General features: G+C 44.1%; 1 protein-coding gene and 1 long non-coding RNA gene across 3 annotated transcripts in view; one reads left to right on the top strand and one right to left on the bottom strand.

Annotated features, from left to right (window-relative positions):
* Positions 1-11,341, bottom strand: part of LOC100746542 (protein patched-like) — a 64,690-nt gene that overhangs the window by 24,356 nt on the left and 28,993 nt on the right. The gene's annotated exons all lie outside the window — the stretch shown is intronic.
* Positions 8,985-11,341, top strand: part of LOC117151876 — a 4,009-nt gene continuing 1,652 nt past the window's right edge. The window contains exons 1-2 of the long non-coding RNA XR_004462031.1: positions 8,985-9,098; positions 9,987-9,996. This is a non-coding gene — a long non-coding RNA (uncharacterized LOC117151876). The remainder of the gene's footprint in view (positions 9,099-9,986; positions 9,997-11,341) is intronic.

Raw genomic sequence — 11,341 nt, forward strand, 5'->3', positions numbered from 1 at the left:
CAACACGGACAGCTCGTTCCTTTTCTCTCGCAACACCAACCAACATGGCTTGTACAACTACGAGGGAGAGAACAGGTGCAACGAGCGGCCCTTTGATTCCGTGCAACGAACAGAAACGACCGAGAGCGAGCAAGAGCGAGAAAGTGGGCGAGAGAGACAAAGAGAGAAACAGACGGATCACTCCCACCCCCTTTTTCGTGGTTCTCGTGCTTCGTCCTTAAATGCCTCGGCAGCGGCACAAACAACCACGGTGGCAACCCTCCTTAACTTCTCCTCCTTAAATTTCAAACGAGGAGGTTTAACAGCCGGACAAGGTAGGACGCGATCGTGAAATCGTTAAAGGGATATTCCGTCCAATTACCGGTTATACGTTAATTTCGTGATATTGCTAGCCAAAAGGCTACCACAGCTCTCTTCGCTAACCGCGAAGCGCTTAGTCGAAAATACTGCCGTTCATTGGTCTCTCTGTGTGGATAAGCCGAATGGGATTCACCTTTTGGCCAGCATTTTTCCTCCCTTCTTTCGTAACCATCGCCTTCCGTCGATTCTTAGAAACTACCTGACTCGTTTGTGGCGTTTGTGGTTTCTACATTTCGCCAGCGTTCGTAAAAATGCCACGAGTCGTGTAACACGAGTGGCAGAGGAACTGCGCAGATAACACACACAGAGCAAAACAGATCGTCTTTCACCGTACGTTCAACTAATCGAGCGTCCGTGGCCATTGTCCGCTGCGCGCGTCGTCCATCGTTGTCGATCGTACAGACCAAACGCGATTTCCAAACGCTTCGCATAGCGCGCGTAATATTGCGATTTATTGGCTTGGCAACTACGCCACTAAGCAACTTTGACAAAAGCCGCAATCACCTAGTTGCCAACCCAATACGTTTACATTCGACGTACATTTACCGAGTCACGTGGGTTCTCAGGTTTTCCAGCGAGAAACTTCTCAATACGATTTTTGGCATCGACCAAATTCCTTAAAAAGTGCAATGGTTTCCGGAAACTTGCCGAGCGGCCCATATCTTCACGGAAGACTCGTACGAGTAGCCGAGTACCTTCGTGTGCAGCCGCGTGTAGTATTCGCGTGGCACCTCTTGTTATATTTTTCGCACGCCATCGTCGTATGGTTGGCACCAGGCGTTGCATAAAAATCACGCGAACCATTCACGCGTTGCGAAATTGGTTGCATTCGATTATCGTATTTGTTGTAATTACATAGTACAGGCACGCGTATTATAAGCAGCTAAAAGTAAACTTTTGAAAGCCTGGCGCTACAACGTGTAGGTAAAAGTCACGCGAACCAATCACGCATCCTAAAATCTGTTACTGTCAATTATCATATTCGTTGCAGCCGTGTAATACGTTTCATCAAACGAATTTACGGCGTGAAGCAATTCTTGCAGACTCAGCTGCATCGTATAACAGAAAATCATACGAATACCATCTATTGACAAAATCCGCAATCACCTAGTTGCCAAGCCAATAGATGTAAACTTATAGTTCTAGTCTTATCGCTTCATTATATATATGCTTCATTAAATTTTGAAACATTTCTTTTCTGTCACACAAACCTATAGTGTACGATACTTCGTTTCGAAATGTCCGAAGTAATCGACGATTATTGTTCTTTTTATTATTTAATTTGTACTTTACAATTTGTCCAGCTGGACATTCCGTAAATTACAACGATTATTGAACGATCGATTAAGAAATTGCTCGATTTGTTCGGGAAGTAATTTTGTTTCTTTCATTGAGATGTCGCTAGTCGTATCTCCAAAAAGCTGACTTCATTGCACGAAGGAAACTGCACAATTTTTGTGATTGAAATTGTACTTTCGCACGTTATGTGCTCTTTACAGCTTCTCGCACCCTTTCAAGTTTCTGTAAACGTGCGTGGCCCACCTATGATCCACTCTACGATAAAATAGGTGAAAGTCGTCGAGGACCGAACGTATTCTATTTTCTCTTTGTGGAATCGGACAATGCAGCGCCTATGGGCCGACATCTGTCGCTCGATCAACGTTCCACGAAACGCTGTCCCTTGACACTTTACGGATAAGTTCCGGAAAGTGGATTCTTCCGTCCTGGAAGCTGATGCCTTTCCTGGTGTTAACAAGATTGAACGTATGTCAACGTCGTGAAAACGCACGTGTGGACAGCTTTATGGCGTGTGAAAATACAAAAATCACATTCTTCCCTTTGCCAAGGGTGTGTCGGGTTTTCCCCTCTGAAGCAGCGATGAAACCAGCCAGAAGCTCGGTGACATTTCCTTGAACGATTTATTTAGCGACCGTACATACACACACACACGCACATCTATATTTCGTGCTTGCTGGATGCTGGTTTTAGCTCGATTCAGCTTTTGCGTATTAATAGCTTGAAAAGACTGGAAGCTAAATTTCACGAGATAATCGCACTTTTCTGACCTAACCATACGAATCGATGGTGAAATTTCCGATTGTTTCGATGGCGTTACCGTCGCACACGTCGAAACTTCGCCTCTCGATCTTGCTAAGACCATTCAACAGAAATCGTTACCATAAGATCGAATGTATCTGTCGATGACAGGAACAGTACGGATTGGAAAATGAGAAAAATAGGTGGAACAACGTAGCCACGATCGGAACAATAAAACGAATAGACAGAAATTTCTGCGAGCCGAGGCGATCCACCTAAATTCGAACGATTACCCGAACTCGCTGGCCCATCGATACGCGTTAACACTTTACCGACCGATAGCCAATTAATCGGTTTCTTGTCGCCGACGCTTATCGACCGATAACCAATTAATCGGCATTTGTCGCCAACGCTTACCGACCGATAGCCTATTAATCGGCCTTTTGTCGCCAACAATCTTTCTCATTATTTGAGCAACAATTAGTTACTTAGTACTAAGATACCTTCCTCGGTTGCGTCAGTTATGTTACTTTGTAAGCTCCCAAAGTTTTATACCAATTTGAAAAACTTAACGTTCGCGATGAACGAAAAGAATGGTATTGGAGAGTCTAAACCGAAACAGAGCCGGCGCCACGGAGAATCTGCGCCTCAGCTGCCGGTCGGACGTGCGTATGCTGTTGAACCGCTAGCGGTCAGTAAAGTGTTAACTATTTGATTGGCAACTAAGTGATTGCGGATTTTGTCATTAGATGGCATTGACAAATCCACCAACCCAATAAACGCGGTGTGATCGCCAGCAGGCAACAATAGCCGAGCATCGAGTCAATAAAGCCGCAAGTGCACGAGAACACTGTTTTAGCCGGAGTCAATAAAAGTTGATTTATATGGCAAGCCGACGACCACGATAAACCTGGCCATGGGTCCGGTCGAGGAATAAAGGTCCCGCCGATACGCCTAATTACCTACTGCTTGCGAACGCTGCCCCCAAACCATATCCTACGGTGGCTTCATTATCCTAGGTCGTACAGATAAAATTTCGGGGTTGATGCTCACCGAATGGATAGTACAGAGGGACGTGGCATGGCGCGAAGATGGAAAAAGGACGGGCCGCGCGGTGCCAAGGGCTCGGATGAAGCCGGGCTAAGGCTACTTGGCGTAGTAGAAACCCTCGTGGCCCCTTTCCTCACTCTCTTCCTCTCTTCTCTTCTCTTTCTCTTCCTTTCTCTCCTTCTCTGTGGGTTCCTTCACGGAGTTTCGAGGGGTCGCGCCGGTACAGAGAAGAAGGAAGACGAGAGAAGAAAACGAACGGGGCCCTTCGAAGCAGGCTTAGCTCTCTGAGGCTCACGGAGGAGCTGAGACTTGGCTCAATCGCTCAGGCACGCAGGCCCACCGCTGGTTGGCTGGCTGGGTTGGCTTGGCGCACACACAGAGCCCACCGGGCCACCCACCGCGACCATTCACCGGAACCGAGCCCCATCCAATCCCAGCGGTTCTCATTTTCTCTTGCCACCACGCTTTTTACCACGCCGAATTACCTTATCGCCTGTATCGCGCGATTTTTCATCGATAAACCAGCGCCTCTTCTACTTGCGCAAACCTCGTTCCGAGCCAGGCGTCCTCGTTACGGACGAATCCTTTTTGGTGTTGGAAATCTGACGCGTTGCGATTGCTTTCTAGCTCGAGCGAGTGAATTTTATTTGGACAAGATAAATTCACTAACGCGGATTTGCCACCGCGTCCGAGCATCAAAGAGGAAGCGCTACGAGTAGGTTGCAGTTGAGAAGCGAGATTCGTAGGCCTCGAACGTTGCTCGTGTGCTGCGGATGTTTACGCGCTCGGGAGAAGTTGAAACGCGCGGAAACGTACAGAACGCGTCGGTGCAGGCATTCACGAGATAACCAAAAGCAATGTACTATTTGTAACAGCCGGAGGATCACACATAAGGTTCGTTTAAATTCCACTCGCTTGACGATGTACAGGGAAATTTCAACTGTTATTTCCTCTCACGAGATTGCTCCATCGAAGAAATTCTCTGACACTAATAAGCTCAGCGGGCCTGGTCAGGTATTTCAAAATTGTACATTCACTGTTATTTCCTTACTTCGTCTGACTTCGTGCAAGTTCGTATATCGTCCGACTAATCAGTTTCTCAATTTTTCTTCATATAAGAATTTACATCAACTTAGGTGAACAATGCACGTACAATTCAAAAAATTTGAAACCTGTCGCATGACCTGCTAAGCTTAGCAAGCGCAAGTTCCAGCGAGCAGCGGATGCTCGCGATCCAGCAGCTGCTGGCGCAACGAGGCAGCTTGCAGGAGTCGTGAGTAGTAAATAGAAGATGAGATCCTCTGTTTACGCGGCCGTTCTCGTCCGTCCGTCCGTCCGTCGGTGCAACAACAACAGATTCCCGGTGGGTCTTTGGACGACGGTCTTCTGACTTTCTTATCCCCGTTGCGGCCTTACGGATTCTCTCCATTTCGTTCTCGCCAATGGACCCGATGCTTCGCCCCTTCTCTCGCTCTTCATCATCGTTTTCTTCTTCACCGCGCGCCGGTCTCCGTCTAACCGCCGACTGTACACCCTCTTCGTCGCACTCAGAGACATGGGGGCCTAATGAAGATGTAAGCAGTCGGCCGACCCTCGTGCACGGTCGTGCCTTCGTCCTCTGTCTGTCTTTGTCGCCCTAACGTCGCGGCCTGCTTGCGCCGCTTGGCCCTCGGTACAGGTCGTTCCAGGAAGACGCTGCCTAGACACTTCCGAGTTCTAGAGGCCGATACCGGCTTAAGCCGCGGATCCACTTGGCGGAAACCTAAGGTGCATTGCCGCGCTATGGTCAATTTAAAAACATTTGTTGTCAGACGTATATGCGACGTCGTCCCTTTCAGAAAGTCGACTAATCTGTGCCTGGTTTTGGTTTTTGGAAATGCAGAAAATACGATATATGGAATTTAGAATTTGGTGGATTTATCGGTAGAAATTAAAGGATATTTGGTGCAAGTATAAATTTCGCGGAGATGAGAAAAGTATTTAAACAGATGGTTAATTGTCGAATTAGTGAACGTGAATATTTCGCTTAAAGTAAAGCCGCGGATCCACCGGACAGCTAAGGTAAGCTACACTACTCTGTGCTATATTAAACATATTTGTTTCAATATTTTTTTAATGCATACAATGCTCACTAATAGCACAGTTCAGTTTTCCAAAAAATTTTAGAAATTCCCCATAACAATTTAAAGTGACAGAATCTTATTCTCTATGAATATTGCGGCACTGACAACAGCGTCGAACATCGACTTCGCTAGCAAATTTGAAAGTACAATACATAACCTAAACTTGATCCTCCGTAATCCTTCGCCTATGGAAGTATGCAAACCGTGGCAGCTTGCTAGCTAATGAACAACTAACTAATTATCTACTGATTAACAGCACTGAGACAACTGTATTACAATAAAACGATCACGTGAATATTATTTTATATTTGTACATTCATAAAATACACGTGATTGAAACACGTGAAACAGAATCTTATGTATTACTTATAATTGTGTACTTATAATTGTACTTGTGAACTTATAATTGTGTAATTGTTTGAAATTGTTTAAAATCAAGTCCGACTAAGAACTACGAGCATAAATTAAATTTTGAAATTACAAATTGAATCAGAGAATCAGTCACAATGCAAAGTAAATTTCGAACACTGCTAACAGAAGGGAACAAACGAACGAAACAAGAACGTCGATCCATCGACGAGAACAAGCTGTATCTTTCGAAAATATAAGAAAGGAGCTTGTCACTCGTTTCTTGGAATGACCTATACCGCCATACGAACGTATTATCGACCAAAGAGGGCAAAAGGAACCGCTCTTCCGATCTTCCCGCGATCGAGGCGCCGTCTTTTCCTCTCTAAATTCGAAACGAATCCGCTTGCTCCGTACAGGGATGTTCGGATGAAGGGAAAGGGAAAGAGAAAGGAGCCGGAGCGAACGAGACGGAGAGATATCGGCGCGTGTGCCAAGGCTTCTCTGTTTAGCGAACCTACCGCGCGCGCCGCTGCGGTGTGTACACGAAAATAAAGGCAAAACAGCTTGAATTAAGTGGACGCTCTGGATGTTCGATTCACAAAAGCGAGACTGCGCCACCTGCGCCCCATTCGACAGAATATTCCCGCGATCCAAAGCGTAATCTCGAATAATTACGACCGTACCACAACTCAGTTTGCCTGACTTAACCACACTGAGCTAATCAGAAGCGATAAACGTATTATTGGATGCTTGTTAAGTCTACCGGAAAATTCAAAGAAATTTTACGCGGTCTAATATTTCGTGTTGGAAGACGCGTGTGACGTGTATGAAATAGCAAATTTATGATGATATAATGTAATATAATAAATGGAATAAAATAGTAATAAATAGTGTAATATACATATACGTTTATATGTACGTGTTATAACATAGAATAGAATTTGAATTTCTAATTTGTTGATTTTGTAAGAACGTGATATTTTATTAACCTTTTCATTAGCTCATTTGGCGATCAGTTTGCCATTTCGGTGGAGTTCAGTACAGTGTGTTCGGAAGTGTTCGGAAGTATTCGGTACATACATTGGTCGTAACGCGATGTGTTTCGTTCGTTTCGATCTTATCTGCCGCCTCGAGGTCGATTTTTAATTGCGCCCTGATCGGCCGCCGATCTCATACTCGTATTCGCATTCGAATCGCAGCTGCAGGAAACAAGGTGAAACGTGAATCATTGCCTCACTCTGACACGCCGAAAATTGCATCACGATCTTAATCTCTCTCGTTCCTTTTAACCTTCTCTCTATTTTTCACGCTGTCCGCGAAATAAAAGAAACGTCAAGAAGAAACTAATACGTGGAGGGGCAGAGATTCAAGCTCGTAAAATAAACCGAACAGGAAACGCGTAACAGGTACACGGGCGCAGGCGCGCAGGTGATTGAAAAACAACATCCCCTTGGCAGTGCTTGTTTCTTCACGGTCGGTGTACGGTGTCGAGCAGCGTGCAAATAGAAAATAATCGTGCAAAATTGAGGCTAACATTACGCGCATCCGCTCGATCGCTGATAACGTTCAGCCGTTTATACGTCAATGACGTATTCTAATGAGAAGCTGCGCGTTATGAAAACCGATCCGTTTCCACTCGTACACGTTTCGTTGCTTTCCCGACTTTTAGTTAGCACAGTTAATTGGCAGGATTAACGGAAATATCAATTACACAGGAAATGTTGCTTGTGATCTGGTTTGTCACGTGTTTCATGTTCGTTTCGTGCCGACGGATAGCTCATATCTCGAACGTTCTCTACCATTCGATCGTTCCGAGAGTAATTTCGCGTTTTTTACACGAGAAACATAGACGATCTTTTTTATTACCAATAAACTAATTAACTAATGTTTATTTGTCCATATATTTTTCTACAAAGACAACACTGTAACACCATCATCTGGAATTATTAATAATTATTTAGAAAGGGAAAATGCACCCATGTTCTATGCTACAGTATCCTCACTGGTATATAAAACATTTCCCAATGAAAAATCAAAATTTGTCAAGCTTGCCACTTACAGTGTTTTCTACAAACACTCTTGAATTTTCCCTTTGTCTGAAACTTCTGTGTGTCGAATTTTCCTTTGCTATGCCTGTTTTACTGAAAAGTTTGATAAGTCGAAACTTCTGTAATTCGAAGAATGCAGGTCTTCCCTTGAGGCTCGAGTTACAGCAGACTCGACTGTAATAGTAAAATGTTCAAACATTGGAACAGCAAAGCGGCAGGTGGTCGAACAATTCGCTTCTCTGGTACGAACACTTTCCTCGTTTGTCTGTACGCACCGGTGTATATTGATTTAAAGCAGCCGGAGGATCTCCATCTTACGAATCTCTGCGAATAAAACGCGACAATTAAACAATGAACGTTGAAACGAAGGGACCCCCTCCGTGTCGACGATAAAACCTTCTCGATTACTTTCCTCGTGTTCCACCGTGAGCACAGAGTAAACGAGCGAAATCAAGGAAACCATAAAGCAACGTTTATCGATCTCTCGCCGACGAAATTTATGCCCGTCACACACTTCTCTCGGAATATCGTCAAATCGCACGACCGAGTCGTAAACTCTCCTTCTTTTCCATCCGCGGAATGTCGTCGTTGCGTCTTTTCAAACGATCCAACATACACCATCGTCCGCAAGTATTTCGACAAATATTGGGTTGGCAAAATGGTGGTCCAAGCGTTGACACTTTTGTTGCATTATCGAAGCTACGTACAGAGAACTAGTTTTCCTGTTGCCAATAATTCGAACTGGATTCGAAATAAATTTGAACTGAACGCATTGAATGCGTTTGACGAATATACTCGCCGTCGCTTGTAGTTAGTTACGCACTCCATTACTGAACCACGTGACAGATTTCTGAAACTAAATTCCGCAGATAGGTGGCGAAACAGGGCAATATAACCTGAACTGCTCCTCAATTCCACGTGTATCTGTTCTCTCGCGACGCCCTTAACCTCCTCACCTCCGCTGTCACCTTCGCCCTAATCTCTACCACACATCCAAATTTCCATTTTCTCCTACTTTTCTTCCTGCCTCTTTCTCTTTTAACCCTTTGCACTCCTATGTCGAGTGTGACTCGACATCAGTTCTTATCTCAGGAGCTCCTTTGTCGAGTCCCACTCGACATTCTTTCATGTTTTTTATAAAACATGCGAAAGAAAACCAGGATTGCATCCTGGAAATTGTTTCAAGATATATCGTACACTTAAAAATTAAAAAATGCAACAATAGTATGAATAAAATTGTTATTTAAGTGAATTTCTTTCTTCCTTTATTTATTTAAATTGTCTTATTTTTTAGTTAAAGTAAATTTCAAATAAAACACTTAAAAGCGCTGGGAGCTGCTGGTTACGAAATTGAAATAAAATTCCGAATGCAAAGGGTTAACACTTAGCCAACTGCGCGCGCCACAGCGAGCCATACGTTTCCAACCTACAACAAACCAACCTACACGCTGTCTAACGGGCATTTTTCCAAGTATCGAGGAGTAATATTCATTTACTTAAAAATGACAAAAGAGTCTAAAAATTATTGTAGTCGTTAATTATATGTCATAAGACGCGAATTTGTCCTCGATGTGTTGGAGAAGTTAGTCGAAAGTTTCAAAGGATGTTGCAACAGTTTTTAAGTCGCTGTATATACTCTTCTCCGCACGGCTCGGTACAACTGCGCCCGCATATCCCGCCTCGGCTGCAGTCGCCTCACGGATATCCGGTACTGATCCGCATGACGCACGCACGCCGCACATCTCGGATCACCATCTCGAAAAGCCCACATAAACTGTGGCCCTGCGTGCGAGCTATCGCGCCGCTTCTCGCACGGTCGCGCAACCCTCGCGTACCACTCGACCGATCGGCGCGGTAAAAAGCCACGACACCGGCGTGCAAATAGCTGCACGCTTTTTCCGCCAGTCGTTACTCCTTCCCGATACGCTATTAAATTAGCTGAGATAGAGAATGAAGGGTTCCGCGGGCACCTTTGCAGAAAATAAGGGCTGTACCGGTATGCAATTGCATTGGATAGTCCGATACGTGTAGTAGAAGACAGCTTCTTTGCGAGCGGGCACAGTGAAAGTGTGCGAATCAATTTTGCCTCGTTGAACGCAATGTTAATCTTCGTGAAGTATATTTGACGAAGAGACGATTTTCTTTGGGATTTTCTTTAAAAGTAAAAATAACGTGGAATGTTTAGAGGACATATTTTAATAAAGAAAAGAGAGAGAGAGAAATGATAATGTGTATAGTAGAACACGTATACCAATACCATGCAGCCGCTTCTCTCGCTCGTGTCGATGTTATTAACACATTGTGTACGGGTCACGAGCTATCTCGTTTTTAGCAAGCCGAACGTTGTGGCTGAGTCACGAGATATCTAGTTTCCATGTTTTTTCGACTGAATCGATGGCTTAAGCAACCAGAGGCGAATGTTTTTGTTACGTTACCAGGGTAATAAAGCCTTGCGCATTCTTGTGGCAAAACAACTGAGTGTTGACATTCCAAGTAAAAACAATCAGTCAGCATAGCCAGTATATCGGTAGATCTGCGCCGATCGTCTACCGTATCTCATAAAGTGTTTTATTTTTGTACATTTTGTTATTTCGAAGTTCGTGTTTTTATTTGTAAGAAAGCAGCTTTTTAAAAATCATTTAAATTTTCAATCTGTTACTGATCATTTATAACACAACTTATTTTATGAAATAAGTCGTAATTCTATAAAAGTAGCCAAATAACACATAGATACAAAGGAACTAAAGGAGACTGAATAAAAACTATAATACCAAATACAAATTAAAAATCTGCACATATGCAAGCATGCTACTGGAGCGTTCCAAAATGTGCAGGGAGCGCGTTGAGCGCGCAGAGCGCCCTCCTACACAATGTGTTACCAAACCTAAACGCTGATGCAATCTTGAAAATGAAACTCTTAATCGTGTGTTATATGGCAATGTAATCTGTACGATGTTCGAAGAGTTCAAAGAATATTACTCTCACGATATACGCAACAGTTAACAAATTTTTGCGATACAGTAAGAGCGATAAAATACTAAAATACTTTCTAAAGTACCTTTTTCAAAAACTGACAAGTATCGCAGTCTGACAAATAGCCGAAAATTTCAATAGAACGTTTGAGCACAATAAGCGGCCAGGTAAATGGTTTTGTCAAAACGTTCTTAAAAGCGCGGGTTAAAAAATCCCGCTGCCATTTGGGCTTTTGAGGTCCCTGAAACTTCTGTTCGAGATGGATGACTTTTTAACGATTTCCCCGTGTGATTATCGCGCGGATGCAAATTTATGCCAACTTTGCTCGGTCGGCGAGCACATCGCGTTTTATAAAACGGCGGCCAACGCGCCGGACCACGCTTCGCTGATCCGACGGCC

The sequence above is a fragment of the Bombus impatiens genome, unplaced genomic scaffold (genome assembly GCF_000188095.3).
Source record: "Bombus impatiens unplaced genomic scaffold, BIMP_2.2 scf_0501, whole genome shotgun sequence".
NCBI classification, from domain to species: Eukaryota; Metazoa; Arthropoda; class Insecta; order Hymenoptera; family Apidae; genus Bombus; species Bombus impatiens.